Raw genomic sequence first — 25,067 nt, forward strand, 5'->3', positions numbered from 1 at the left:
CTGCCGAGTGGAGGTACTGGGAATTGAACTAGGGTCCTCTGGAAAATAAATCAGTGCTCGTAACTGCTGAGCCCTCTCTCCAGCCCCAAATTTTATTGTTTAAATTACATGTGTGTATCTGTGTGGGAGTATCAGGATGTGAGTGCAGGTGCCCAAGGAAGCCAGAGGTGTTGGATCTCCTGCACAGCTGGTGTTACAGGTGGTTGTGAGCCATCAGATGTGTCCAAAGACCTGAACTTGGTCTTCTGGAAGACTCTTAACTACTTAGCATTCTCCAGCACATTTGCTGTGTTTGAAATATATGCCTTTCTATTGCTGTCTTTCAGATCCAGACACAGTTGTTTGCTTATAAGGCATTTATCAACATACATACATATTTCTCCCTTGAATTTGTGGTTTGTATCCTAGCAAGTTCAGTTTAAAAGGTACTACTATATTGAAAATATGTGCATTTATTTCCCCTCCAAGTTCAAATCAGTAAATAAAGGAATTTGTAGTGGTTGTGTCTTACAGGAAATAAACCCAAACTGCTAAATGAACTGTTACGTAGAGTCTTACTGGCTGATGGACTTCCCAGACAGTTAACATTTAAAAACTATGTGATTAGCTAGGCCTGGTAGTGCAGGTCTATAATACTGGATTCTTAGGGAAATCAAAAGTTCAAGGCCTGCCAGGACTACAGAGTGGGTTCAAGGTCAGCCTGGGCAATTTAGTGAGACTTTGTCTCAAAATAAGTAAAAAAAAAAAAAAAAATGTCTATGGAGACTGTAATGAAAATGCATGCATTAGGTCCCAGGTTCAAGCCATAGCACCAGGAAGACAATCACAGTCCTGAGTATGTAAAGGCCCTGTGTTCAGTATCCATCACCCCCCCCCCACACACACACACACTATGTATTAACAGATTTATGTTGGGAAGTTGAAAATGCATATGGGTCTACCTTTTTAAAGCAAGCACTTCCTACCACTAGGAACTTTTTATGCTTGGTTTAAAGCAACCATTAGTGGAAATCCTGTTTCTTTCCATACTGAACATCTTATTAGCAAGGTGGGGTACAGTTCAGTGTAAAACATGGATTCATGCTACCTTCAGTGACGTCTCTTAGCTGGAACTAAAAGTAAGTGGAGTATGTGTTTTCTTTCTTTTTTCTTTTTCTTTTCTTTTCTTTTTTTCTTTTTTTTTGTTCATTGAAAACAGGTTCTCATGTAGCCCAGGCTGGCCTTGAACTCTGTGTAGCTGAGGAAAACTTAACTTCTGATCCTTCTGCTTCTACCTCCCAAGTGCTAGGATTAAAAGCATGTAGCACAATGCCTAGACTTAGAACATGTATTTTCACTTGATTGTTAAGAAAGATGGAAGAAAGTAAATGAAAGTATTGTGTGGAGGCTTTAGCATTAGATTAGGTTGTGTAACCATGAACATCATTTCTAACAGCCTCTAAACCTGTAAAATTGTCGTGAAATGAATTTTAAGCATTAAATTAATACTTGTTACATGAATACTTAATAAAGTTGATCTTCCCGTGTAATTTTTCTTTGCCCTATGTTGATAAGTCACAGTAATGAAAAAAGTTTAATTAAAATATACATGTTTTTTAATAGGTCTCTTCAGGCTGATGGAACTAGCTGTGCTTCCTTAACTAATTCTTAGTCATAAGAGAAAAGGATTCAGTAGAGAATGTGGTAGCCTTAAAAACTCAAACCTGTTGCTGTGTGACAAGCTGTTTAGGGACCTTGCCTTACTTTGCTGGAAGAGCTGGGGGATGGGCCACTTGGAGGGTGACAGATGTGTCCTCTGCTCCCAGCACCAGGTGCAGCCATTGTCCTGGCTGGTCTCTCCATCCCTCCTGTCTGTTACTCTGCTCTTTGTAGCTCATTGTTTCTGTAGGAAATTAGCATTCAATCCATCTGAATCCCCTATGTCCCTCAACTGCAGGTGACTGTTACTGGCCCCAGCTGCCACCCTTGCGCTTGATTACTTCCAGATGGGACTGTGCAAAGAAGTAGTAGTCATTTATTGATTTCCACCATGAGCCCCCACCTCAAACCATAATGACCTGAAATCTATTAGGCCCCCAGTAGGCTGTAGCTCAATTGGCAACTACAACTGTGATGAACGTTTTTACAAGCAAAACTAATTATGCCCTTTTTCTTCCTTCTTAGCCACCTCCTTCCTAAATATCGGATGGAGAAAAACCCGAGTTGTCATAGCGGAGTAGTAATTTGAGCTGGCCGCTCCTGAGTAGTGGAGCTTTAAGAGTTTGGATGGACTTGTCTGGAAAATTATAGCCACTATTTTAAATACTTAAGTCACACCTATAGTATCCAAGCAAGCCATGGCATAATAGGTCTTTAGGGTAGAGATGGGAAAGGACACACATTTTTATCACCTGCCTTATAAAAATTATTTGGAGTGTTTAGTATGTTTAAAAAAAAGGGGGGGGGGATCCTAGTTTAAAAGGTTGCTTGAAAACTATATGCAATCAGTATTAGTAGCTAAATCCTTGCATTTTGTTTTATTTCCTTGTTTGTACTCTGGTTCTAGTTTACCTCAAATACTACAGTAAGATGGTTAATGTCCTAGACTTCTTTATCATTAAATTGGTGAGTTTCATTTTGGGCCTTGTTATGAATTGATTGTAGTGGGTGTGGTGGCATGCCTGAGACCCCAGTTTTTAGAAGGCAGGAGGATCTCAGCCACAGGGCCAGCCTCACAGTAAGTTCAAGGCTAGCCTACCTCTCAAAACAAGATCTCAAAGAAAATTTGTTAAAAGGTGAATTGGATTTAAAACCCTAAATCTAATTTTAAGGACAGTTTGAATTGCTTTTGTCTTCCAATGATTATGTTGATATGTTTGACAATACCACACCAATGAAGAGTATCCTAATAGCCTGTGCAGTTTCACAGTCCTTGAAGTCAAGGAATTGGCTGACTTGACTGGTGAGTGCTTAGTTTTGCAACTCAGATTTTATCACAAAAACCTTAGTTTAGGACATTGTAAATCTGATTATTTAATAAGTCTAACATTTAAGCTACTGTTTTATTACTTCAAAGTTAGTATGTGAAAATAGGAATATAGGACTATTTCTGTTGAGGATATATCTTTTTACCATTCATTCATTCATTCATTCATTCATTTTTACCTTTTTGTTCTGTTTCTTTTGGAGTTTAAAGGGGTTTAAGATTTGAAAAACTCTTGGCAACCAGCACTTTACCTGACAACTTCTGAAGGTGAGCCTCCAGGGAAAGTGGGGTGATTACTTAGAATAGATTAGTGTTTTGAGAGCTTTGAAATCTGCTTCATCATTTTGGGGTTTTGTTTGTTTTGCTTTGTTTTGTTTTGGGTCTGATTAGGTCACTCTGGCTGTCCTGGAACTCAACGATGTAAGCTAGTTTGGCCTTGAACTCAAAGAAATCCTCCTGCTTCTGCCTCCTTCAGAATGCTGGGGTTAAAGGTGTGCGCCACCATGCCCAGTTTTTGCTTCATTGTGAGCATAAGAAAGATGGAAAGATTTGTAGAGATCAGGCGTCTTAGTCTGTGTTCTATTGCTGTGAAGAGACACCATGACCATGGAACACCTAAAAAAGAAAACATTTAATTGGGACTTGCTTACAGTTTCAGAGGGTTGTTCCATTGTCACCATGCTGGGGAGCATGGGGAGCTGTATGATCTGAAGGCAGAGAAAGACGCTGAATCTGGTGTGGACTTTGAAACCTAAACACCCCCCCCCACACACACACACACTTCCTTTAACAAAGCCACACCTCTCATCTTTTCCAAGTAGTGCCACTCCCTGATCATTCAAATATCTGAGTCTACAGGGCCATTCTTACTCTACCTACCACATCAGGGGAAGAGGAAGAGTGGGATTTGAAACTGGGTCTTCTGCTCAGAGTTGGTGTACATTCATTTGTAGTTTGGAACTAGAACAAGTTGTAAGTACAGTATTGCTGTAGCTATTACTACTTTCAGGCTGGTGTGTGTATTTTAATTAAAAGAACTTGAATAATAGGTAAGAGATTTTTGTTTTTAAAATTGCAAAAAAGTGTTTTGCCTGCATGCATGCCTGTGCACTACTTGTATGCCTGGTGCCCTCAGAGGCCAGAAGAGGTTATCAGAGTCCTTGAAACTTCAGTTACAGATGTGTGTTAGTTAGCCATCATGTGGGTGCTGGGAATTGAACCCAGGCCCTCTGGAAGATCAGCTAGTGCTCTTAACTCTTGAGCCATCTCTCTAGCCCTTCACTTTCCCTTTTTTAACCTTTTTGTCTAAAACAACTAAGTGTAACCATACCTGTAAATATTCAGTGTGTAGCTGTTAAGAGCTACAAAATTTGCTTATATGTAGGCAAATTTATCAGAATGGCTGATACTGTACCAGCAGACTGAAAGATCTTATTCTAAGATTTACACAGAAAAGCAGAAAACTAAGAATCCATCTAGGATTGGCACAAGACAGCTGGCCACCCTACTAAAAATGGTGTACTACATTCATTGACAGACAGACAGACAGAACATAGATGAGTGGCACCAGTAGCCCCAGTACCTGGGAGACAGAGGCAGGTCTGGTTTACGATGAGTTTCAGATTAACAAGAGCTAGATGGTAAGACCCTGTCTCCAGAGTAGATTAGGGGGAGGGGGTCTGATGAACAAAACATCTACCAATCACAAGTATAATAGCTGCTCTTGCAGAAGACCTGGGTTCTGTTCCAAGCACCCACATGGTGGCTTATAACTTTTTGTAGTTCTAGTTCCAGGGGATCTAGTGTCCTCTTCTGGCCTCCATGGGCATCAGACATGCATGTGGTATACAGACATACATACAGGCAAAACACACTCATACATAAAATAAAATAAGCAAATCTTGTAAAAAAGAGAGTGCTCTTTGAACTGTTCCTGGAATTTCAAGACCATTTCAGAGTAACAGTGCTTTAAGCCAGGAGTGACAGTGTGCCCTGCCAGCACTGGTACCTGGGTGACAAGAGTACCGGTTTGTTGCCAGCCTGGGATACATAGTGAGATTTTGTCTCTGAACAACCTGTAAGATTGCTTTAAATTGGAGTACAAGCCAGATGTGGTGGCACACATCTTTAATCCTAATGCAGGGGAGGTAGTGGCAGGAGGATCTGAGTTTGAGGCTAGCCTGGTCTACATGAGTTCCAGGACAGCCAAGGGCTATACAGAGAGACCTGCCCCCCCATAGATAAATAAAATAAATAGACATACAAGAAATAAAGAGTAAGGGGCTAGGAATGTAGTACAGTTGATAGCATGCACAGAGCCTCAAGTGCAGTTCCCTGTCAGCTTATAAACTGGCATTCCAGGAGCATGTGTGTAATTCTAGCACTTGGGAGGTGAAGATAGGAGGGTCAGTTCAGGATTTACGGTGCCTAGCTGCATGGGAAGATGAGACCATCCTGGAATACCATGAGGTGCCCTGCCTTGAAAAACCAACAGTATAGATCAATAGATGGCTATCAGCAATAACAGCAAAACTAGGGTGTGATACTAAGTAGTCATTTATATCTGCCTAAAGAAATAAGCTGTGTTATTCTGAATTACATTAAAGAAATCTAGTAGATATCAAAAGGAAGAATATTCCAGGGCAAAGGTTAAACTATGGGAATAAGTTTGGTATGTTCAAAGAAAAGAAAATGCCAAGTATAATTATAATGTTGTAGTGAAGAAATGAGAGTCAATATGAATGTAAAGGGAAGGTAGCTCTTAAAAGAGCTTTGTTTCAGCTGGGTGGTGGCGGCATATGCCTTTAATCCCAGTACTCAGGAGGCAGAGCCAGGCAAATCTCTGTGAGTTCGAGGCCAGCCTGGACTACAGAGTGAGTTCCAGGACAGGTTCTAAAGCTACACAGAGAAACCCTGTCTTGAACCCCCCCCCCCCAAAAAAAAAAACAACTATGTTTCTTCATTTCTTTGTGGTGTTATTTTTTAGATAAGTCCTAACTGAGCCCAGGCTGATTGGCCTGGGGTATTTGTAGTCAAGGCTGGCCCCTAGTTTGTGACAGTCTACCTAACTCTGCTGAAAAGCTTTGTAAACTGGAATGAAAAATCTGGATTCTTTTTCTGAGTGCTGGGTAACCACGAAAGAATATCTGTGCGGGAATAAAACACACTGATTTATGTATATTAAACTCACTGCCCCTGTGGTTTCGGGAAAGAATTGTGAAGAAGCCTGAATAGAAGCAGGGTCAGAAGTGAAAAAAGGTAAGCTTAGACTGAATTCACCAGTGAAAGATGCAAAAAGAGTGGGTTTGGTAGATTTGAACATCCCTTAATGGGTAGGGTTGTCCTTGGTATTATTTACTCCTTCACTTAAATATCCTACGTGTTCACTTTGGGCCAGGCATTGTTCAAAGTATTGGACTAAATTAGTGGATGAAACAAAGCTCTTCCCTTGTGGGAGTTAAATCCTAGTGGGTGAGACATAAATAGGCATTTTTTTAGAAGGTAAATAAGGTTATAAGAATGAAAGTGCTTAGGAGAAAGGGGTTAGGAAAAGTCAAGGTGAGTTATGGAAGGTGTGGAGGGTTGTGATGAGGATCTTCCCTGAGAACTGTTGACTCTGAGGTCACAGGATGGTGAGTACAATGTGGCACTTGTGCCTCTTACCTTTGAGAGCATTGTGCAGATTGAGGATGATAGTGTCATATGGCTACCTGTTGTGCTACAATTCATCTGTTAGAGCTTAACCAGGCAGTCACCAGCAAATGGACTAAGACTTTGGACTAAGTTTAAAGATCTGGGTTAAGTCGGTGGAAAGAAGCCTGTAAAACATTTATACAAAGTATGATACTAAATTGGGGTATATTTGTCTCACTATATAGTCCAGGCTGGCCTCAAACTAACATCAGCATTCTGTGTACTAAAATTAATGTGGGCAGTACCACACTTTCTTAGTAGGTGGACTGATTTAATAACAAAAACTGGTTCTTCATAGAATTTACAAGGTCTTTCTGCTTCTAATGCTTTCCTGTATTCAAGGGTTTTTTTAGGAACATAAAATAAAAGATAAATTAGGAAGACATTTCTCTTTTTAAAAGTTTTTTTCTTTACATTAGTGAAACATTGCCACCTGCATTTGGAGGTCAGAGGACAGCTCTTGGAATTGGTTCTCTCTTTGCACCATGTGGACCCCAAGGATTGAACCAAGGTTGTCAGGAATGGCAGTTGCCCTTACCCACTTGAGCCATATCGATGGCCCAAAAAGACAACCTTCAAAACTGCCAGAGGCCAGGGATAGGGGCACATGCCTTTAATCCTAGAATGGGGAATTGAACCCGGGTCCTCTGGAAGAGCAGCCAGTGCTCTTAACTGCTGAGTCATCTCTCCAGCCCCTTATAAATTTTTAAAGCATAATTTATTTATGTATTTTATATATACAGGTGTTTTGTCTGCATTTCTGAATACCAAAAAAGGGCATCAGATCTCATGGGATTACAGTTAAAAACAGTTGTGAGCCACCATGTGGGTGCTGGGAATTTAACTCTAGATCTCTGGAAGAGCAGCCTTAACTACTGAGCTATCTCTCCAGCCCCCAATCAATTAATCAGTTAATTAATCTTTGGTTTTTCGAGATTAGCCATGGCTGTCCTGGAACTAGCTCTGTAGACCAGGTTAGCATGGAACTCATGGAGATCTGTTTGCCTCTGCCTCCCAAGGCCTGGATTAAAGGTGTATGTCACCACTGCTGGCTTTTATTTGTTTTATTTCATTTTTTGAGGTTCTCATTATATATAACCTTGGCTGGCTTGGAATTCACAGAACTCTGCTGCCTCTGCCTTCCGAGAGCCGGTATTAAAGACACCACTAAGCCTTGCCCATGATTTGAAGTGTGATGGGCATTTTGAGCTTTGAAAATGAAGTTAGACAAATAAACTTAGATACTGTACATATTTTATTAGACACCTGGGATGGCAAAATTATTTCTGAAATATTTCTGGCAACTTAATTTTTATCTGTAGGACAAAAAAAGTAAACTTTTTTTTCTTTCAGCAGACCATATGGTGTTTGCACAGACTGCTTATGTGAGGTAGCTGTTATTTTTCTTTCAGTATAAAATGCTTTACCTGATGCCAATGTTCTGAAACATTTATTTTCTAGTCATCAGTATGTGCAGCAGTTATTCTAATCACTCTATTTTTTCCTTGCTTCCCCACACCTCCTTCGGGTGTGATGTATTCTAGGCTAGTCTAAACTTTCTTAAGTTTAGGAGGACCTTGAACTTCTGATCTTTCTCTTTATACATTTTGAGTGCTTAGCTAGTCTAAACTTTCTTAAGCTTAGGAGGACCTTGAACTTCTGATCTTTCTCTTTATACATTTTGAGTGCTGGGATTATAGTTATGTGTCACACAGACAATTTTATGAATTACTAAGGGTCTAACCAGGGCTTCATGCATTTTAGGCCTAGCACTCTACCAGATAAACCATGCCTCCCCCCCTTCGCCCCCATCTTGCCCCCCAAAGCTCTTGACTGTTCCTGTTTTTGAGACAGTCTTACTGTGTGTCCCTGACTGACCTGGAACTCACTGCGTGGACCAAGTGTGATTAAAGACAAGACATGCCATTTCACCCTTAGCCTGTATTTTTTTTCCTCCTGGATTCTACAGTTAATGCAACAGTTTGTGTAGCGCTTAACCATAATTTTATATGAGCTTTAAAATTTTTTCTTCCTTTATTAATTTTTGATAGAGATGGGATCTCTAGCCCAGGTAAACCTCACATTTGGGACAGCTCTACTACCTCAGCTTCTTCTTTTTGGGGGTGGGGGTATTCAAGACAGAGTTTCTCTGTGTAGCCCTGGCTGTCCTGGAACTCCCTCGATCTGTAGACCAGGCTGGCCTCCAAATCACAGAGATCCACCTGCCTCTGCTTCCTGAGCTCTGGAATAAAAGGTATGCGCCACCACCACCTGGCCTACCTCAGCTTCTTGAGTGCTGGATTATTGGTATAGGACATTATACATAGCTGCATAGTATTTAAAAAATTAATTTTGGGACTGAGGAACTAGCTCAGTCAAGTGCCTGTTGAATAAGTACAGGAATGAGATTCACATTCCTGGCACCCTTGTAAAAATTGGTATAGTGGCACACACCTGTAATTCCAGCAATTGGGTGGTTGCAGGGGAGACAGGTGCATCTCTGAAGCTCAGTGACCAGTCATTCTAGCTAGATTGATGAGCTGTTCAGTGAGAGACCATCTCAAAAAATAAGATAGAAAGCAAATAAGGAAGATACTGGATGTCATCTTCTGTCTTTCTTCCACACACACTCCCACACATCAGTATACACACCCAAAAGTTGTGTATACACCACTTAGAAAAACAAACTGAGCCAGACTCAGCAGGATAGTGGTGGTGCACGCCTTTAATCCCAGTACTCAGGAGGCAGAGGCAGGAGGATCTCTGTGAGTTCCACGCCAGCCTGGTATACAGAAGGAGTTCCAGGACAGCCAAGGATACACAGAGAAACCCTGTAAAAAAACTGAAATTTCTCACTTATGTGGTGTGTTTTTCTTCACATCATTCTCAGACATCAGAAAGAAAGAAGTTCTGACTTACTGTCTGAGGCTGAATAAATAACATCTGAATAAATCCACCCATTCATATATTTCCCATTGTAATTTGTCATCTGCTTGGGGAGTTCTGCCTCAATAGAAACAGTATAGAAACTTCTCTATATTGTAGTTGGTTAGCTAGAATTAGGAAAGAAGTTTAGAGCTAATACTTGAGTTAGATACTCCACTAGGAGCTGTAACTACTGAAATAAAGCTCAAAGAACTCAGAGAACCAAGCGGAGAAACAGATGACCTGTGGAAAGTCCAACTCAAGACATGGCAGGGCTTCTTAAGAGGTGCTGGAAGTGCAGGTATGGACAGGTTTAACCTAAGGTGCAATTGGAATGTGCAGGATGAATGAAAGAAGTGTCTTTTGGATTGGACTTTAAAGCAAGGGATTCCTGAAGTGCTGAGACAGGGAAGGCAAGGCATAGAGAGCACAGGTTTTTTTTATATGGCAAAGTTTTTGTATTTTAATTTTGTTTGTATGGGTGTTTTGCCTGCTTTTATGTCTGTGCAGTATGTGCATGCCTGGTGCCCAGAGAGGTCAGAAGAGAGTGTGTGATTCCCTGGAACTGACCTTACAGACAATTGAGTCACTATGTGGGTGCTGGGAACCAAACTTGGACCCTCTGCAGAAACAAGTGTTCTTAATCAGTGAACCATCTCTCAAGCTCCCAAAGATCTCCTTTTAAAATAATAGTAGGTAATGGTACTTACATGTTTACTCTGATGGTATAGGTGGCTATTTCCTCTGCCAAAGTGCCCATCAACTTCCATTTATGTTATTTGGATTCAGTCCCTACTATATTATAGTCTCATATTTACATTGTGCTTTTAATCTGGAAAGTCTTTATATTTCCATAAAGGCCTCTCAGGGGCAGGAAGTACAAGCCAGGTGTAATATTTTTATAGAGGAGAAAATCGAGACATCATCATCCTATCATTTTAGTTCTTAGATAAGGTCTTTTTCTGTAGTTTGACTGCAAAAAGTGCTCTCCAATAGGAAGAAGATCCTTCAGTTTTGGTTAGCCCCAGTACTGCTGCCTGAAGCAGCCTTACCGGGAGTGCCTGACAAGGCAGGCAGCACGGCTGCCGATCATGGAGCTGACAGCCTGACATCTGCAAGCTGCAGCTGTACTCTTTGCTACAGTCTATCTAATTTCTGCTTGCATTTGTGAATCACAGAATCTGGAAGACTGTAAGTTAACCATTCCAAACTTGGAAGTTTGCTGTGTGTGGGAGTAGTCTGTACTTTGGAGAGCTGTCCATATAATCTCATAGTTGGTACTGTTCTCTCAGTTCATTTATTGACATCTTTAGTTCATCATTCCTGTGCCAGTTTTAGTTTAATGCCAAAATAAGATTGAGCTCTCATGATAGATAAATTGAGTGGGTGCTAATTGTGCCACTGAAGTGTCTGCCAAAGACAATTTTCTCTATCTGATAGATTTTGTTCTTCTATTCTTTAGCCTGTTTTGATAAACACATATTACCTGGCTACATTTTAGGGTATTACTGAGCAGGGTTGCTTATTGACCTCTCTGCCTTCCCACTTAAGTTAGACTCTCAGTAACTAACCCATCCTGGGTCCTTCAGGCCTCCTATTCATGATGACATTCTTCCTGCCTCATTCTCCCATGTGCCATGATTAAAGGTGTGAACCATCATTCCAGGCTGTGTGGTTTGTTTATTTATTCTTTAGAGACAAGGATTGTGCCTTGTATACTTCTGGTTGCTTGGTAGCAAAGCAACTGTGTAGTCATACTGAGCTCTAGGCAGGCCTCCAGTTTCTTTCTGGTTACTGGGATTACAGGCATGTGCTACTACATTGGGTTTATGCAGCCCTGGGGATTGAACCTAGAATTTTGTGTATACTAAGCAAGTGCTGTACCAACTGAGCCATATTCCAGGTGTAGTGTATTCCCTATACTTGAAGGCACATCTGTTGCTAATTCTAAAGCCAGCCCATTAATTTGTTAAGGGTGAGGAGCCTTTTTGATTGTCAGTGAGGACATAACTGGGCTCTTGTACCATTAATTACTTCTTCTGTGCTGGCTTCCTGGGTCTGCATCAGCCGTGGACTGCCTTTGTGTTGTGTTTGTCCCTGGGAGCTGTCATCAGTGCCTTTTTCTTCAAGTCTTAGTCAAAGTGATCAAACTTCATTGAGTCTTACAGTAATTTTCACTTTGTTGTTTTGTTTTTGAGACAGGATCTCACTATGTAGCCCTGGCTGTCCTGGAACTCAATCTATAGACGAGGTTGGCCTTATAGACTCAGAGATCTGCTTGCCTCTGCTTCCTGAGTATTGGGATTAAAAAGGTGTGCACCACCAAAAAATATTTTCTAGGGCAATCTGTATGATTGAGCCATTTTTCATTGAGTAAATGAGTCAGGTTTTTTTTTTTGGTAGTATTTTTCCCTTTAAAAAAAAAAATAACCCTTCCCCCAGTAGTCACATTGAAGTCAAATCTATGGAAAAAGACAATTTGAACCTAAAGTTTAATGTGGAAATGATATAAACTGTTTCCACAAATTTGTTGAAAGAACCATTGCTGACAGTAAGAGTTTTTTAAAGCACTGTATTCATTGGTACTGCCCCCCCCCCCCCCAGCACGTCCAGTCATCTTATTGCAGGCTTTTAGAGTTGCTGTAGTGTGCAGTGTTCCACAGACTGGTGTAACAGCTCCCTGCTTGTAATGCCTAGAGCTGTCTTTCCAAGGAGGCCAAACACATGCTACCACACTGCATTTCCAGATGTCCTTCCCTCTGTATGGGTGACTTGGAGCTAAGAGAAGGGCGTTTGCTCTTGAATAGGAGAAAAAAAAAAGTTCCTTTGGCATAAGGCCACCCTGGCACCATTCCCACATCTGCTGTTGATTGGAAGTGAATGCTGGTCAGTCAGGATGTCAGAGTGCTGGTCCTATTATCAGGCTGAGCTTTCAAGATGAAATAGGGCAGGAAAGCTAAAGAGTGACTTAGGTAGCTCTGCAGAGACTTGGGAAGAAGACCCTTTCATAGGGTGGTACAGATAGCCTGAGTGCTTTGCAGAGATTAATCCAAATGGCTACATTTAAAGACTTCCCTGAGAGAGGAAGGCAGAGGGATGTGCAGTAGAACCCTTCTGTAGTGCTTTTTAGAAATACATCATTAAAATGCATAGACATCATATGTCCAAATATGGGTTTCTTTTTTTTTTTCTTGTTTTTATGAGATAGTTTCTTCCTTCCTTCCTTCATGTATGTGTTTGGCTTGCATGTATGTTAGTGCACCATGTATCTAGTGCTAGTGTATGCCAGAAAGGGCATTGATATCCTGGAACTGGAGTTACAGACTGTTGTGAGCTGCCATGTGGGTGCTGGGAACTGAACCCAGGTGAGCCATCCCTCCAGCACCACTTGCTGTTTCTTTTGTTTGTTTGTTTTCCAGACAGGGTTTTTCTGTGTAACCTTGGCTGTCCTGGAATTCTGACCAGGCTGGCCTCAAACTCACAGGTATCTGCCTGCCTCTTCCTCCTGAGTGCTGGGATTAGTGGCATGTGCATCACTGCCTGGCTGATTTGTCCTTTCTTTCTTTCTTTCTTTCTTTCTTTCTTTCTTTCTTTCTTTCTTTCTTTCTTTCTTTCTTTCTTTCTTTCTTTCTTTCTTTCTTTCTTTCTTTCTTTCTCTCTCTCTCTCTCTCTCTCTCTCTCTCTCTCTCTCTCTTTCTCTCTCTTTCTTTCTCTCTCTCTCTCTCCCCCCCTCCCTCCCTCTCTCTTTCTTTCCTTTTCTTTTTTCTTTCCTTTTCTTTCTTTTTTTTTTTTTTATTTGAGACAGGGTTTCTCTGTGTAGCTTTGGAACTCGCTTTGTAGACCAGGCTGGCCTCGAACTCACAGAGATCCACCTGCCCCTGCCTCCTAAGTGCTGGGATTAAAGGTGTGCTCCACCACTGTCCAGCTAATTGTTTCTTTTTAAGGACAGAGTATTACTCTGTAGCCCCAGCTGGGCTTTGAACTTGGGATTCTCCTGCTTCAGCCCCTTTAATACAAGGATCATAGGCATGAACCACCATTCCCAACTTTCCTGTTTAATTTTTTAAAAGCTTTTGTGGTTCTGGATGTTAGCCAGTGATTCATCATGAGTCATTTTGTGTGTGTTTATATAAATATATTGTTCTCTATCACCTCCCTCCCTAAAATACAGAGATGTTCTTGAATTTTAAATTTTTTCTTTTTACAAAAATATTTTTTTAATATTTTTACAAAATATTTAACTGGGGTTAAATATTTTAGGTAGTTATAGTGAAATGTTGCAAAGCATTACATTTTCTTGTTTGTTTAAAGTCAGGTGTCTAAGAGGTCAGTTACTGTTCTTGAATTTTTTCACTCTTTACTCCTTGGGGGCTCACCACCCAGCTTCCAAATAAATATACAGAGACTTATTCTTAGGATGCACAGCCTTAGCTTGGCTTGTTTCTAGCCAGCTTTTCTTAAATTATCCCATGTATCCTTTGCCTTTGGGCTTTTATCTTTATTCTATATACCTTTCTTTCCTTCTTACTCCATGGCTGGTTGTGTGGCTGGGTAGCTGGCCCCTGGCATCCTCCTCTCTCCTCCTTTTTTCTCTCCTTCCTTTTTCTATTTATTCTCTCTGCTTGGCCCTCTCCTGTCTCGCTATTGGGTGTTCAGCTCTTTATTAAATCAATCAGGTGTTTTAGGCAGGCAAAGTAACACAGCTTTACATAGTTAAACAAATGCAACATAAAAGAATGCAACACATCTTTGCATCATTAAACAAATATTTCACAGCATAAAGAATGTAACACGGGGCTGGAGAGATGGCTCAGAGGTTAAGAGCACTGCTTGCTCTTCCAAAGGTCCTGAGTTCAATTCCCAGCAACCACATGGTGGCTCACAACCATCTGTAATGAGATCTGGTGCCCTCTTCTGGCCTGTGGGGACACGTACAGACAGAACAATGTATATATACATAATAAATAAATAAATCTTTAAGAAAAAAAAAAGAATGTAACACATCTTAACATTCCACAGCAAGTTATGGTGGCACAGCCCTTTAATTCAACATTCCAGTGTCTGAGGCAGAACTGTGATGAACTTGAGGCCAGCCTGGGCTACATGAAACCTTGTCTCCAAAAACATTAAAATAAAAGAGGGTTTAGGATTATCTAGTAAGTCCTAGATTCACTTGGGGGGCGGGGGAGAAGCCGGGCATGGTGTTGTTGCACACCTTTAATCCAGCATTCAGGCAGAGGCAGTCAGATTTCTGAGTTCAAGGCCAGCCTGGTCTACAGCGAGAGTTTCAGGACAGCCAGGGCTACACAGAGAAACCCTGTCTAGAACAAAAAAAAAAAAAAAAAAAAAAAAAATTCTTTTCGGGTCCAGACATAGTTGTGCAAGACTTCCCAGCACTCAGGAAACGGGCTGATGGACCTCTATGCATTTGAGGCCATCCAGGATGATATAGTGAGGACCCCCCTTGCTTCCTCCCACCAAATAATTTTTTGTGCTCAGTTGGTAGACAGTAATCCTAGGTACTTAGGAAGTTGAGGCAGGAGGATTGCAGTTCCTAGGTCAGCATAGATAATTTAGTAAGACCTGGTTTCAAATAAATTAAAATGGGCTGATGGCCAGGTGGTGGTGGTGCAGCAAGAGCTGTTACATAGAGAAACCCTGTCTTGAAAAACAAAAACAAACAAAAAGTGCTGATGATGTTAGTTTTGTGGTAATGCTCGAATAACAGGAGGGAGGTCCTGTTTTTAATCCTTAGCATCACAAAATCAATTCAAAATAATTCTTTCCATTGATGTTTTATACTTGTGATTTGTATTATAAAACATGTTGGATAGATTCTTTATGTTTCCTTTTGTTTTACTTTAATCTCAGGGAACTAGAGGTGTTAACCTATGTTTAAAAACTTACATTTGGTAGTGGTACAAACAGCTGTCACACTGCATAATTGTCACATCATTATGAGAGTTACTGTTGCTCACTAATCTGTAGGTATAAATCTGGATTTTAACTACATGTGATTGGGAAAAATTAGTTCTTGAAAGAGTTTGTGCTGAGTAGGCCATCTGTTCTTCATTCCCAATCCAAAAGGAAGAGTTAGCCATAGCATTTGCAAGTCCATTAATTAAGATGTGTATAGGAAGGTGAGCTGAGTGAAGTCTTAAGAGGTAACTTTGACTCTGTGTTTAGGCAGTGTGTGGAAGTATAAAATATGTAGCCATTCTCTTCATTTTGTGGAAAAGAATCTTAGTTTTCAAGGGTAGTTGTAACCTAAAACAGTATTGGGATGATAAAACAGACACCCGTGACCCTATTGCAAAAATAAAGAAACAAGCAGGCCAGAAATCTGTGCTCTGGTTGCACTTAGATTCAGCTCCATCGAGCCTTCCCCTTTTTATTGTACCCACACCCGATCTGCTTCAGTATAACTCTGGACAGGAGGACTAGAGGTTGAGATAGGATTTTATTGTGTGGCCTGGGCTGGCTTTGAACTCTGGGCAGCTGTTCCCTGTAAGCTTCCTGACTGTTGGGATCACAGGCATGAACCACAGTGCCAGCTCATCAGTTGGTTTAATTCCAATCAGCTAGCTATATCATCAACTCCTTGAGCTGGGATTGTACCCCTAGGACTTGCTATAGTGCTTAGGTCTCCCTAGCCTTTCTCTCTGTGCTAGGAGTGACAGTAGTACTTTAGAGAGAATCTTCTCATCACTACTCTATTCAAATTACTAGCTCATAAGCTAACTTAGTCTCCATAAATAAAATTAAAATTTTGTAGACGAATTTCTAAATAGTCTTATTAAATAAGAAACATAAATACAGAGGTGCAAGCTGTAGAGACCAGAGCAATAGCCGCCAACTAACCTTAGCTTACCACCCCAAAAGCTCTACCTAATTTAATCATATGAAAAGACTTCTGCAGTGAGAGAAACACTTCCCTGCAAGTAACTGTCAAAGGCTGTCCTATCTATGCATAGCCTTGGATCTCAAGTAGCCAAAAGTGGCCTTCACTCTTTCTCAAGAGGGACCAGAATAAGCAACTGTGACACCAGGCCACCTCCAGCAGCCTCAGGCTTCCATTCTTTGCACTTCTAAATTTGGACTTGGCTGTAAGTAAAGACAGGAAAAACTTAATGATTCCATCATTTACTACTATTGCTGATAATGCAATCATTATGGTTGTTATTGCACAAGTACATACTATCCCATTGTAGCCACAGGGCAGGGCCCATAAAGGCCCTTGGTCTACACTGTAATAAGAATACGCGCCAAGCAATAATAATGATCTCTTGTCCTCTGCCAGCATTTTACTTACACAGTAACAACACAAGGTGTGTACTCTTATCAGTGTCAGCTAAGGAAGCCAAAGGCTAGCAAGATGAAACCACTTGTCCACCACTGTTCTGTTAGTGCATGGAGCCGAGAAACTGCCAGTCCTGATGGGGCCCACCCACTCTTGCTTCTCTGACACTACCATTCAGCTTGTCGAGGAACAACCTGATCCTCTCAGCACTGCAGCAGTGAGTGGTCCCAATGATCAAAGAGCAACACTGTGAGACCTAGAACAAGTCCTCATTTTGTGAGACCAGAGTGAGGACTGAGTGTGGCACAGTGAAGCCAGGAACTCTGCCCTCTTCAGCATCCCCATTATGAGGCTGCCACTCAGCTGGCTCCAATGCCCATTTCCTCACCCTAACCTGGATGTCCTAATGTGAACTTACTCTCTTCAACCTTCTGTCCATTAATTCTAGCTGTCCAGAAAGACGACAAATACTAAGATGTACTCCACTTAGAACCAAAGCAAGTCTGAAACACAAGAAAAATAACACTTAACAGTAACATTTACATCCCACTGCAAGATGGCAAAATTTCAAAAACCTTTTAAGAACTGTAAAGGAACATTTAATGGTCCCACACTTTTGTTGAAATACAAAAAATATTTTCTATAAATACCACATAAGAGAAAAATGTAGAAGCCATGATAATTTACAGAAAGTTTAAACCTGCCCTCAAATGTGTCTAGTTATCTAATGACACAATTTGGGTCTTGGGGAGAAAGGTCACCTCAAACCCCCTTCTTGCTGTTGTCTACACATTTGTCTACACTATGGATAACAGCTTTAGGACTTAATTTTTCAACTGATTAAGATGAGAGCAACACAAAAGTTTGTTTGCAATCCAGTACCGTATGAAAGCCAACACAATTCTTAAACCCAACCAGAAGTGCATCCGGTGGAACTCTGCTGTGGAACTCTTCCTTTGCTGCTGTGCTAAGGCCAGAAGTCCACATGCTGCTTGCTGAGGCTTCTTGTTATATATACACCGTGTACAGATCTCACAGCGCATTGTACACCACACATTTTGATGGATCCGTAGGAAAGTGCTTTTGACAAATTGTCATTAACTTCTTCAGTCCCTGAATGTATTTCTGCTGGGTTTCATCATTTGAAACATGTGCAACATGCTTGGGAAACTCTTTTCCCTGTCAGTTCTGGTATGGATACCAACCATAGTGACACCAGGAGGCTAGGGAACATTTCCAGTGGCCGTCTGAAGGTACGCATCATTCACCTTTACATACTCTCTCTGTAATGTGAACTTAATATCTGTTATTGATTCTTTAATATCAGCAGGAAGATTCTTTTTCCAGAGCTTTCTGAAAAGTGGTCTGAGGTAGGACTCGGTCTGCTTCTGGGTAGCACTGTTCAGTTTGCCCTGCATACTGCATTTCACATAATCCTCTCTGGCATTCAATTCTTTAGCTCAAAAGCCAAGAAGAAACTTCAGGAACTTGGCGGTGATGTCCATGTCCTTATGATCATTACCTTTCTCTAAGGATTCCCCCAGTGCCTCTAATTCTTCAATGGTGATGTTTTCCTCATGAACTTTCAAGTCATTTTGTGTGTGCTCCTCTCCAGGTTCCTGACCACCCACAATTTCATTCAAGTACTGCTGGTCAATCTTGTCCAAAGCTGCTTTCAGATCATTCCTTAAGCCCTTGTTAACTTCTGGTGTAAGAATCTTTGTTTTTCTTAAACGCTGAAAGCATCATAATCCTTTTCTCTAAAGAGTCTAATGACTCTCCTCTTTCAGTCTTCTGATGACCTCTTGCCTAGAAAGAGTCACGGGAAGTTTTTCCTCTGCCAGTTCAAGTTCTAACACGGGATTTGATGAAGTTAGTAGCTTCTGGTCATCCTCTTTTGGCTGTATCTTGTAGCCACAGCTTTCAAAATTTGCTTCCTTTTCTTTTTTTGCAAGTTCACTCCACTTGAAATATTTTCTATTTTCCACAGCAGGTTCCTGACCTCCACCAGCTGCCGCTTCCGCAGAATCTCTGACTTCAGGATGTCCATCTCGCTGCCATTGTCTAAGCTCCTCTTTGTCGTTTTAGCTCCTCGGTGGTAACCTCACCCCGCCAGGCAGGATGAACTGCTCCTGCAAAACCAAATCCCAAATATCAGAGGGTAACAACTGTCGGGGTCATCAACCAGCCACGTGCTCCGGCCTAAGCCAGGGGTCTGTAAACCCACAAGCAGTGTAGCCACGTGCAGCTCTGGCCCCTGTAGATGTAACCAACTGTCTTATTAAAATAAGAAACACAGAACCAATATAAAAGAGAAAGCCGAGAGGTCAGAGCTCAGAGCTAAAATCTTACCTCCTGCAGTGCTCCTAGCTTCCCCGAAAGAGAGCTACTTCCTGTGTGTCTTTCTGTTCTGCCTTCTTATTGGTTGTAAACCCAAACACATGACTGCCTCATCACTGCCTGTAAGTACCGCCCTCCAGGTCTTAAAGGCGTATGTCTCCAATACTGGCTGAACACACAGAAATCTACCTAGCTCTTCTACCAAGTGCTGGGATTAAAGTCGTGTGCCGCCGCTGCTGCCGCCACCACCACGCTCTTGCTATGGCTCTAATAGCTCTGACCCCAGGGCAACTTTATTTATTAACATACAATTAAAATCACATTTCAGTACAAATAAAATACCACCATAGGCCCCTTTAAGCTTCGGGCCACTTGAGTTGGAGATCTGGCCGTAAGTAGCTCCAGCTGAGTGTAGCCTGACAGCTTGTAGCTCCGTCTGGGCCTGGGGGCCTGTAAGGCTACCACTGGTTTTTTAAAGAATCCTTTCCATGTTGGGCGCCAATTGTAGACAAATTTCTAAACAATCTTATTAAGTAAGAAACACAGAGCCAAATACAGAGGTGCAAGCCGTAGAGACCAGCGCAATAGCCAACCAACCTTAGTTTCCCAAGAGAGCCAAACCGAACCGCGCCTTTATTGCCTTGCTGTTCTGCTTTCTCATTGGCTCTAAGCCCAGCCACATCACTTCCTTGTCACTGCTTGTCTATACAGCCCTCCAGGACTCTATGGTTGGTATTGGGATTAAAGACGTGTGTCATCATGCTTGGCTGTTTTGAACACACAGACTCTGCCTGCTATGTGATCAGATTAAGGACCACCGCCTGACTTCTGTTTATGGCTGACTGTGACCTCTGATCTCCAGGCAAACTTTATTTATTAACACAAATAAATTATCACATTTCAGCACAAATAAAATATCACCATAAAATTTAGTTGAAAAGGTGTGGTGGCTCATGCCTCTCAGTACTCAGGAAGCAGAAGTAGGTGGGTCTCTTGAGTTTGAGGCTTAGTCTACATACTGAATTTCAGGCTGGCCAGGGCTACACAGTGAAACCCTATCTCCTAATAAGTAAATATTTTTATAAAATAAATTAATTGAAGGCTTGGAAGCCAGAAAGTCATGTATACAACAAAAACAAACATAGATAAGGTTATAGATTGGGACACAGGCTACAGTCCCAAAGAAGGACCAACTACCATGTAGGAAGAACAACTTTGTACTAATGACTACATTAAAACAACTGATTTCTCTATTCTGGTGGTGGTGGCACACCTTTAATCCCAGCACTCAGGAGGCAGAGGCAGGCGGGTCTCTGAGTTTAATGACATCCTAGTCTATGGAGGGAGTTCTAGGACAGTCAGGACTGTTACACGGAGAAATCTTGTCTCAAAAACAAACAAACAAACAAAAACCTGACTTCTCAAACTACTAGTAGAATAGTTATATCCTAAAGTAAAGATACCTAGATAGGAACATATAACCTGATGAAAATAATGGTATATTAATTGTGTTGATGAACATGCACATTCTGGACATATTTCCCTATGAGGTAAATATGGCCTCAACACAGAAAATGCTTTGATGGAATGAGGACTATGGAGAAATTATAACACAGGTTTGGTTTTTTTTTTTTTGGTTTGGTTGGTGGTTGTTGTTGTTTTTGACTTTTCGATTTAGGGTTTCTCTGTGTACCCTTGGCTGTCTTGGAACTCACTCTGTAGACCAGGCTTGCTTTGAACTCAGAGATCCACCTGCCTCTGCCTCCCAAGTGCTGGGGTTCAAGGTGTACACCATTACACCTGGCTTAAGTTTTTTCTCTTTATAGTAAATCATTTTTAGTAATTTTTTTTTTCTGGAGCTGAGCTAAATATTTTTTTCTACCACTGAGCTAAATCCCCAACCCCAAATATTTTTAAATAATTTTCAGAAATAATAATTGCATTGCTCTGCATTGTGTGTAGTCCTCAATTGTTGATATTCTTTGTAATTATAATTTTCAATGCCTTCACAGTTAGCATTGATATGCTGTCATGCTACCATTTAATTAACCACTCCTCAGAGAAATAAACTGCATTTTCTCTTGAGCTATATTCTTAAGGACAAATTCCCAAGGAGTGAGGTCAAACAGTCAGAGAGAATGAATTATTTTGCTGGCAAAGGAAAAAAAAATTTTTAACTACTAATTTAATGTTGATAATTTGAAATACATTTATTTTTGCTTTTTCTTCTGACTATATCAGTAATTAGATATTGGCACTAATGGAACAAATGAGAGTATAGTTTATAAAAAGCCTTAACAGCCAAAACTGGAAATGGGTGACTGTTTTCCTCCAAAAGTCACCACCCCAGTTTTATTATGTTTTGACAGAGCTATGGGGATTTGCATAGGAAATGTGAAGGAATCAGTACTAAAACTGGCTATGATAAATAGAAAGTTTATTTTAGAAAAAAAAGAATAGCTATAGAAGAAAAGCATAATTACTATTTATGAATGACTGATGCATTATAGGTTTAATTTTTTTTCCCCCTGAGACAGGTTTCTCTGTATATCCTTGGCTTTCATAGAACTTGCTCTGTAGATCAAGCTGGCCTTGAACTCAGAACCTGCCTCTGCCTCCTGAGTACTCGCTAATACTTTCATTTAAACATTTTGTTTTTTTGCATTGTGTGTGTTTGTAGGTCAAAGGACAGCATGCAGGGGTCAATTTTCTCTTCTACCACGTGGGTCCCAGCCATCAAACTCAGGTTGTCGGGTTTGGTGGCAATCTTAACCTACTTCCTAACCCAAGTTGAATCCTTTGTCCTTGGCATGTGTCTCTAAGAGGCTATCTATTTAGTAATATGGCAGTTGACAGGTACAGAAGAACCACCAGTGTGTGCCTGCGGTCCTGTCAACATCGTGATTAATGATTGTTGTCTCTGTTATTATTGAAGTGAAGAAAACTGGGATTGTTGTTGATAATTAGTTGCTACCCCTCCCCACAATAGAATTTGATCTATTCTCTTCCTATCTATCCCTTGAGGTTTTCCTCAAAGTCCCACAAAGTTGGAGACTATATCCTGGACTTGGTTTATCTGGTCGAGCATTATTCTATCAGTAAGCGACACCAGTAGCCTCACCCTCATTTTCTAAAAATTTATTTTGAGAATGTGTCTTGCTAAGTCAGAGAATAACTTTCAGGAGTCTTTTCTCCTTTAACCGTGGGTTCCAGGGAATCTAGTCAGGCTTGTGTGGCAAGCACCTTCATCTGCTAGGCCATCTCAAGGACCGCAAAGTTGAGTTTCAAGGTTTGGGGGTCTGTGTTGGGTGGTAGAGCACTTGCTTAGTGTTCTCACATCCTTAGGTTTGATCCCCTACACTGTCCTCCCAGACACAGTACTCTGTAACAGGAATGAAAGAGCAGGAGGACTGAGAGGGGGAATGTTGATAGAAAAGCAGCTCCAGAGCAGGAGAAAGGCCTGTGATAACACCCAGTCAGGGGACTTGGGTCGCAGCTCAGTTGATGAAGTGCTTGCTCAGCTTGAAAGGGCTTGGTTCTATCCTGTAACACAGAAAAGTGGGAGTGGCCGTAGACTGGGAGATGGAGGAAGGATAACCAGAAGGGTGACTCTGGAGTCTAAGGTGGGAGGGTTTCCTTAAGTCTTAAGAGCAGGAAGCTCTCATCTCAGAAAAGATGTTCTGTCTCCTCAATATTATGCCTTCCTACTTAAATGTAATACTCTCTGCTTTTGTTTGTTGACGTCAGCTTTAATTCTGTTTCCTGAATTGGAAAATGTCTTAGATATTTCCAAGACAAAATTTGAATCACGTCACATGCAATTTATTTAAACTCTGTGGCTGAGCTGTTTTGGTATTGAAAGCCGTTAATTCTAACTCACAGGATTTTTGTCCTCAAGCAAGTAAGAGTCAGATTTCATGATCTTTTGTCACAGACATTGTTTCATTCAGATAGTTTAAATTTTTTTTAGGAGCTCGTGGTAGCTCAGTGTGTGAAGATGCTGCCCTGTCTGGTGGGTCTCAGCCAGTGGAAAGAAAGAGCACACTGCCACACGTTGTCTCTGACCCCCACGTGTGCACTGTGCCAGACTGTAGGTGTGCAATCTCCTACTGGTTTGCTGCTAACTCCCCAGAAATCAGGTGGAGTCAGATACATGAAGCATCGTTGGTTTTCTTTGTTCCCCTGGCTTGCTAGAGCTTGGAGGCATGTAAGCAGGAACATCGAAGGTTCCTGGTTTGTTCTGATTAGATGTGATGATGCTCGCCATGGTCCTCTTCCCATTAACTGACAGTGCTGTCTTTACATTGTTGGAAAATGCTGGATGTCAGAAGTTCCTGAGATGACGTTGTTGGCAGTCAGTTAGATTGTCCAGAAGCTTCTCATCATGGAAAGCTTGATCTTTAGTCTCCACCACCCCTGAACCTGAAGTTCCCTTTTTTTGCTTGTTTTTCTCCACCCCAAAATAAAAGCTGTGTGTTCTTGGGGGCACAGGGGCTTAATTGGTAAGCTCTTTCAGAGTTTGACAAATTTGTATAAAAAGAAAAGAATATTTGGTCATACAAGCTGACTGAATATGGTAATGTGAGTTAAAACTTTTTCTTGGAGCCAAGAATATAGCTCAGGATACCTAGCATACACACAGCCCATCTTCCTGTATACTTAAACCAAACCAAAATAAAAAGCAATCACATGGTCACATGGACTAGAGTTTGGGGGCCAGATGTGTGTCACAAGCCATGTAGTTTATTTATGGTGCCCCCCCACCCAGTCACCTCTGTACATCCTAGGAGACAAAAGAGGGTATTAAGATCCCTTGAAGCTGGAGTTATGGGCAGTTGTGAGCTGCCCAATGTGGGTGCTATGAACTGAACTCAGGTCCTCTACCAGAGTAGCAGGTGCTCTTAACCACTGAGCCATCTCTCCAGCCCACATTTTTGAAGGAACAGGGTGTCACATAGCCAGGCTGGTCTAGAACTCATTATGTAAGCAAGGCAGCCCTTGAAATCCCCATTCTCACCAGCCATGGGGGCATATACCTTTAATCCCAACACTCTAGAGGCAGAGGCGGTGGGAGGAGAGAACTAGCCTGTACATATGCTCATGTGCACATTCATGCGTGTGTGCATGCACACACTAAAATAGATGTTAGTTTAAAAAACTTAAGGAGCTGGAGAGATGGCTCAGCAGTTGATAGCACTTGTTATCACAGAGTACTTGGGTTCAATTCCCAGCACTCACATGGCAGCTTACAGCTTCCTGTAATGCCAGTGCCAGGGAGTCCACCACCCTCTTCTGGCATCCACAGGCACCAGGCACACATGGTGCACATCCAGGCAAAACACTCAGACATGTCATTTTAAAAATGGAACCAGGAGTGGGAATCAGGTACTGGCAGATCCCTATGACTTCAAGGCCAACCTGGTTCATGTAGCAAGTTCTAGGTCAGCCAGAGCTACCTGGTGAGACACTCTCAGAGAACCTAAAAAATAATGAAAGAAGGAGCTAGTGGATGCAGAGACCTGCCACTGAGCATTAGGCAGAGAGGGAGCCCTGGTTGGATGTTTCTATCAGGTCCCTCCTCCCCTTGGAGCTCAGGGAAGCCTCAAGGAAGAGGGAGAGGAGGAATTGTGGGAGCCAGAGGGGTCCAGGACACCAGGAGAGCACTGTAGAATCGATTAAGCAGGGCTCACAAAGGCTCCCAGACACTGAGGCAGCAATCACAGGGCCTGCACGGGTCTGGTCTAGGTCCTGTGCATATATATTATGGTTGTTGGCTTGGTGTTCTGTGTGTGTGTGTGTGTTCGAGGGGAACTCCTGACATTGGGATTGGGGGTGTCTCTGACT

The 25,067-nt window shown here is 41.6% G+C and overlaps 1 protein-coding gene and 1 pseudogene across 5 annotated transcripts in view; one reads left to right on the forward strand and one right to left on the reverse strand.

Moving 5' to 3' along the window:
• The window catches only part of Cbfa2t2 (CBFA2/RUNX1 partner transcriptional co-repressor 2), a 98,569-nt gene that overhangs the window by 26,258 nt on the left and 47,244 nt on the right, over nt 1–25,067 (forward strand). The gene's annotated exons all lie outside the window — the stretch shown is intronic.
• Nucleotides 17,459–19,210, reverse strand: LOC114706555 (annotated as a pseudogene).

This window comes from Peromyscus leucopus, chromosome 4, assembly GCF_004664715.2.
Source record: "Peromyscus leucopus breed LL Stock chromosome 4, UCI_PerLeu_2.1, whole genome shotgun sequence".
NCBI classification, from domain to species: Eukaryota; Metazoa; Chordata; class Mammalia; order Rodentia; family Cricetidae; genus Peromyscus; species Peromyscus leucopus.